The sequence below is a fragment of the Mytilus trossulus genome, chromosome 8, assembly GCF_036588685.1.
Source record: "Mytilus trossulus isolate FHL-02 chromosome 8, PNRI_Mtr1.1.1.hap1, whole genome shotgun sequence".
NCBI lineage: Eukaryota > Metazoa > Mollusca > Bivalvia > Mytilida > Mytilidae > Mytilus > Mytilus trossulus.
In genome coordinates this window covers 6,390,590-6,397,417 of record NC_086380.1, presented here as the reverse complement: position 1 = coordinate 6,397,417, position 6,828 = coordinate 6,390,590, and positions in this window count along the sequence as shown.

Below are 6,828 nucleotides of genomic sequence, written 5' to 3'. Positions count from 1 at the left end.
CCTTGGTTACATTTTCTGTCAAAATTCCTGACATTAGAATGGTGATATACAAAATTTAGTCCTGGTATCTATGATAAGTTTATTTACAACCACTGGATCGATTCCACTGCTGGTGGAGATTTATTTCCCCGAGGGTATCACAAACCCAGTAGTCAGCACTTTTTGTGCTGACAAGAATGATCATTGATATTGTTATATTTATAAATTAACTGTTAACAAAATTTTGAAATACTTAGACTTTTCTACCTCAGGCATATATTACCTTTGCTGTATTTGGCAAAACTTTTAGGAATTTTGGTGCTTAATGCTCTTCAACTTCGTACTTTGTTTGGCCTTTTTAACCTTTTTAGATTCGAGCGTCACTGATGAGTCTTTTGTAGATGAAATGCACGCCTGGCGTTAATACAAAATTTAGTCCTGGTATCTATGATGAGTTTATTTGAAGGAGATTAGACTTTTGATGCCCCCACCATAGCAGATAGGGATTTAAGTGTTAGACTTGTTTGTTTGTTCATCCATCCCTACATTTGTATGTCCATTCTATAACTCTAGTTTGCCTCAACCAAATGTCATAAAACACAATGGTTTTAACCACACAAGTTCAAGTATAAATTAAGGTTGCATCACTTCTACGATCTTGAGTTATGTCCCTTTATGATATTATATGCAAATGGAGGCAACATCTGTGTTCAACTGATGCAATGCCCATTAAATTTTGAAAATAACTGTATTGATGTAGATTTTGTACTTATTTATAGATGCGTATGTCTGGGGATGATGTTTTAAACTATCCTGGCCTTAAGACCACATGAGCTATTGCATGCCTCTGGATCTATTGTCCTTCTTGATCCACTAACAACCATTGTCTCTGTTTACAAGAGTAGAACATCAGGTTGAACTACAATTTTTGACTCAAAAGCTTGAGTAGTGACATGAACATGTAAATGAAGGAAAGATTATCAGCAGGTCGATGTCTATCTCTGGTGGAAATTTTAGTAACATTAATATATTACATAGGGAAACCTTCTTTGAGATAGTGTCCCTAAAATGTCCATTTTCAGCAATTATCTATTTTTTCCCTTACACTTCATAAACCAAGGCAGATTGACCAAAAAATTGGCGGGTAGAAAAGATTAGCATGACAATTTTTATCTCCTCAGGAAATGTTTTGTAGTTATTCCCTCAAACTTCCTTTCTTTGGTGCTTTGTATTATATTAAAAATTTAATAGGTAGAGAGTTTCTTCATAAGTAAAAAGTAACAGAATTATGAGATCTATAAATAAGTTAGAATGACAAATTCGTACATTAACAATAATTAATCCCTTATTGGAATAGTTGCTAATGTAGGATGGCTTGTACTTTATTTTTGTTTACAGAAACTAGAACAGATAGAATGTTTCATCAGTAAAATATGCAACATAGTTCTATCTACTTGACCAAAATCTTCAATTATACCCTAAAGGGTAAAGACGAATTTTACAAGTTTTGTGTGGTGTTTTTTTGCAAAGACCTTAAAGGATAGAGTGAAATTGTATTTTACAAAAATGTTCAGAAAACCCTGTTATTTGAGATGTCAGCTCGGCTGAAATTGTCAATTTATAAGAGCTTAAGGCTTTTATCAACTTTTGTGTATTATTCCCATCACTTGGCATCCATTATTCTTTGTCCGTTAAATTTTACAAAATTCACACTCTCTGAAAACAATTCAGCAGTGTTTTTCCTCTGGTAATAGGCTATGTTTTCATATTGGCTGCAATGCACAGGTCTGTCTAGAAAAAGTAAGCTTCATATATTTTGATGAAGGATATAACATATAATAATATGTGTTACAAATTACCTCAGATCTGTTCCACACAAGGATAATATAACACCATTTTTCCTCGCCTGATCTATCAACAAACGCGCCTTGTCCCTTAATATGTTTTTTAGCCACGGGAAACAGCAGGAGCTTCTAGTTCCAAATTCAGTGCTGACCCATGCGCTTGGATATGGAGTTGAAACCTGGTTTGAGTATGAGTCGTTCTTTCAAGAGGGTATTACTCTTGTCAGCGTATTCGTTTGGGTATTGAGAGTAACTGTTGATGGTAGACTGTTCATTCAAAAGGGTATCGTCGGCTCAGTAGTCGTTCTGGTACTGACAGATACTGCTACTTGTAGACTGTTCATTCCAGTTGGTATCGTTAGCTGCTACTGGTAGACTGTTCAATACAGAAGGTATCGTCAGCTCAAAATTCGTTGTTTTTGGTACTGACAGCTACTGGTAGGCTGTTCATTCCAGAAGGATACGTCAGCTCAGCAGTCGTTGTTTTGGTACTGACAGAATGTGCTACTTGTAGACTGTTCATTCCTCCTCGCCGAACGCATTAACGTTTTTAAGTATCTTCTCCACTCAATGACATTTGGTTGTTACTGTGATGTTCACATTGGCAATTGTCTACATAAGGAGTTTGGTATGCAATGGATTTATATTCTGTCTTGTTTTAAAGTTTAAACACTTTTTTTAATTTGATCAATAGCGGCGGTCTTATCTTGGGTCTTATAATAAGTTGTTGTCTTTTAGTTGTCAATATATTTTCAAAATGTTTTAGATTCCTGTTTAATAAAGCCTATTTTTTTACATGTGAACATGCCTGTACCACCTCAGAAATATTTCAGTTGTGCGTTTGATGTGTTTTATAATTTGATTTTGCCATTCGATTAGGTACTTTCCGTTTTGAATTTTACTCGGAGTTCAGTATTTATGTGATTTTACTTTCTATTAAGTGTTGTCGTAGTTGCTGTGGGCTAATTCAATATCCTTGTCAATTATGTTCCTTACTTCTTGCCATTTTCGTGTTAGTCTCACGGTGTGATTTTGTTTTAGTTGGTGTACGTGTGTTCTGTTCTTTCGTTTTATAATGACCTTGATGTTATGATTTATCCATGATATTGACTGTTTTCCTTTCGACGTTTAATTGGTTCATTGATTTCTGTGGTTCCTGGTATAATTGTTTATGATGTTCCAGTTTTCTTTCATATTCACGTTGTTTTGATAGCCATTGGAATGTCTCTGTTGAAGTCCCTTGTGTTTCCTCGTATCTGATCGTAGCTACCCTATGAGATTTGGAAGAAGATCCCTTCTGGTCTTATTTTATTTGGAATTTGCATCTCGGAATCCATGACAATGTGGTTGAGTAAATCATTCTGCCTGCAGGTGGGTGGATTTATGTTAAACTCTCTAGTAGGTTATAATTTTAAAATGAATTAGCGCATTACTTTCCCTCGTTCGAAAGATGAGATGGTCAGCACTAATCTGATTTCTAAGTCTTATGTTAACGAAACGCTCGTCTGGCATACTGAATTATTATTATCCTGATACATGTACAGTACCTTTGATAACTATTTACACCACTGGGTCGATGCCACTGCTGGTGGACGTTTCGTCCCCGAGGGTATCACCAGCCCAGTAGTCAACACTTCGGTGTTGACATGAATATAAATAATATGGTCATTTTTTAATATAAATTTCCTGTTTACAAATCTTTGAATTTTTCGAAAAACTAAGGATTTTCTTATCCCAGACATAGATTACATTAGCTTTTATATTTGGCACAACTTTTTGGAATTATGTATCCTCAATGCTCTTCAACTTTGTACTTGTTTGGCTTTATATATATTTTGATATCGGAGCGTCACTGATGAGTCTTATGTAGACGAAACGCGCGTCTGACGTACTAAATTATAATCCTGGTACCTTTGATAACTATTAATTTAAGTATCAGAAAACCAGAATTGGCTGTCTGGCAATTGAAATTAGTTAAGAGCGCAGACTTTATAACTGAAAGAACGACCATTAATTTTAACTATAAAACAATATTGGGGTCACGACACATACAAACATTCTGAATCTGGATATTCTTATTTTGACTAAAATGCACTCGAAATGCTATCGATACATATTGTTGAGGGGGAGGACAGGGGTAAGGGAGACAGGGAGAAAGGGGGTAGGAGAAAGGAGAAAGGGGTAGGAGAAAGGAGAGGAAGGCTGGGAGAAAGGAGAAAGGGGTAAGAGAAAGGAGAGGAAGGCTGGGAGAAAGGAGAAAAAGTTGGAGAAAAAGATGAAATATGAAAAAATAATATATGAAAAATAAAATATCTTTCTTTTTTCCGGTAAATTAAAACAAGAGTGCACACACTGAAATGTCTCGCCTTCTTTACTAATCATTGATATTATGTTGAAAGTCCTAAATATAAATAAAGCTTTATTACAACTGTCACATAAACCAAGTAAACTAAAAATTGACCTTTGAACCATGAAAATGAGGTCAAGGTCATATGAACCATGCCAGGCAGACATGTACAGCTAACAATTCTTCCAAACAACAAATATTGTTGACCTAGTGCTTATAGTTTAAGAAAAACAGACTAAAACACAAAAACTTAACACAAAGCAATGAACCATTAAATATTTCCATACACCAAATAAAGTTGACATATTGCATATAGTATTAGAAAAAAAGACCAAAACTCAAAAACTTAACTTTAACCATTCAACCATGAAAATGAGATCAAGGTCAGATGACACCTACCAACTAGACATGTACACCTTACAATCATTTCATACAACAAATATAGTAGACCTATTGCATACAGAATAAGAATCAAAGCGCGAAAGCGCTGTAAAGGCAGTTAATTACAGGTTGTGTGTATTTCTAGTCCAGTTATATCATTATCTTCCATAGAACAGAGGTGGTTTGTAGAATTTAAGATTTAGAGTTCTTTTGTACCTTAGTTCACCTATATCTATAGTCTACTGTTTACAGTATATTTTCTGTGCCTCGCCATGAAATGCATTTTTAGCCATGGCCTTGTCAGTTTGCTTTAAATTTATGAGTTTGACTGTCCCTTTGGTGTCTTTCGTCTTTCGTCCCTCTTCTTTAGACATATAAGAACTTTTCCTTTTCAATATAAATAGACTATTTTTAATTATTGATTGTATACGCATCTATGACTCCCATAAAAAAATAGTTCACTAGTCTCTGTACTGTGTGTATAGCAAGAACATCAAGTAACATAATGGTAAATGTACATAGTAACATGTCAACTTTTTTGTTGACCATACCTGCCAACTGTCAGTATTTGCAGAGTATTTCCCCCATCGAGCTTGAGGCTCCCAAATGGAAATTTTGTAAGAGCAATTTTGTCGACTATTTAAAGAAAACAATTAATTCAACAATGGCTATAAGCTTGTTAATGCAAGAAGAAGCCAAAAACCACATTAGAATATATTTGAAGGGAATCCATGACAATCGCCCCATTAGCAAATAGCCCCACTTTTTCACTAACTCGCCCCACTTTAAAAAAAAACCTGCCCCAACCTGGATTACCAAATCGCCCCACTTGTGAACTGTGTTAAATCCCGTTAATATTACTCCTGCCAACTCGCCCCACCTAATAGAAAACGATAATATCTAGATAAATATATTATTAACCAGGAAGAATTTAGTAATGCCAACTCGCTCCACTTATGTAAATAGATGTTATCCCGTTGTATATAAGTTAAATTCTGTTAATATTACTCCTGCCAACTGGTCCCACCTAATGGAAATCGGTGAAATCTAGATAAATATATTATTAACCAGGATGAATTTAGTAATGCCAACTCGCCCCACGTATGGAAAAAGATGTTATCCCATTGAATATAAGTTCAATTCCTTATATTGCATTATGATACAATTAACAGGTTTCTTTTCAATTGTTATGCAAATAACTAAGCTTCAAAACTTACATTTATTCTTCAGTATATATCAATAATAGTAATTAAATTCATTTTCGGTTTGTTTGTATTCTGTGTAGATTAGTTTTCATTAAAGTGGTGCGAGTTTTTATTTTTAATTATATATATATATATATTAATCTAAAAATTACCGTTTTTTTATAAGTAGGGCGAGTTGGCAGGAGTAATATTAAACAGGGTTCTCGCTAAGGCGAGTCCATGAGTCCTGGACTCATCAAAATCTGTCTGGACTCACCATTTTCAAAACTGGTGAGTCCACAAATACATCAATATTGAAATATTTTGTATAAACTGAACACAGTTACCATGACTCACCGTGGCTAAAAATGACGAGTCCCTGGACTCGCCTTCAAAAATCCTTAGCGAGAACCCTGATTTAAAATGATTTAACTAATTTCACATGTGGGGCGAGTTGGCAGGAGTAATATTAAACATGATTTAACCAATTTCACATGTGGGGTGATTTGATAAATCAGTTTGTGGTGTTTTTTTAAGAAGTGGGCCGACTTGTCCTGCTTCCATTTGAAGGCCCCCTTGAAGGTTTTGTATGACTATATGAACCATCTTTCACGTAAAACCCCCATGTGCATTTTGAAAAGTTGGCAGATATGTTTCTAACTCCAGGCAAAATCTACCGGTATGAATGAAAAAGAAGTTTTCAATTAAGGCTCTGTGGCCATAACAGCTGTCTCATTAGCATTTTAACCACTTCCCATATTTGCAATTAAAACAATAGAAGAAAATTATTCAACGCAAAAACAAAACTTACTTGTAAATATGAAATTCTCTTTACGGTATGAGTTTTTCTCCTTGTTTGAGATTGTACAGTAGTACCTGTAACTGCTTATACCTATTTCTTATTCACTTTTGCTTGATAAACTCACTAAATATCATATACATTGTACCACATCTCCTTATTTTTATATGCATTCCAATAACATGAACAATTGTAATTCAATTCTATATACCAAAGCAAAATGAACTGCACCACTTTCATTCACTAGTATGCATCTTTTGGCAAAATACAAGACTTTGTTCTTAGATGACACAA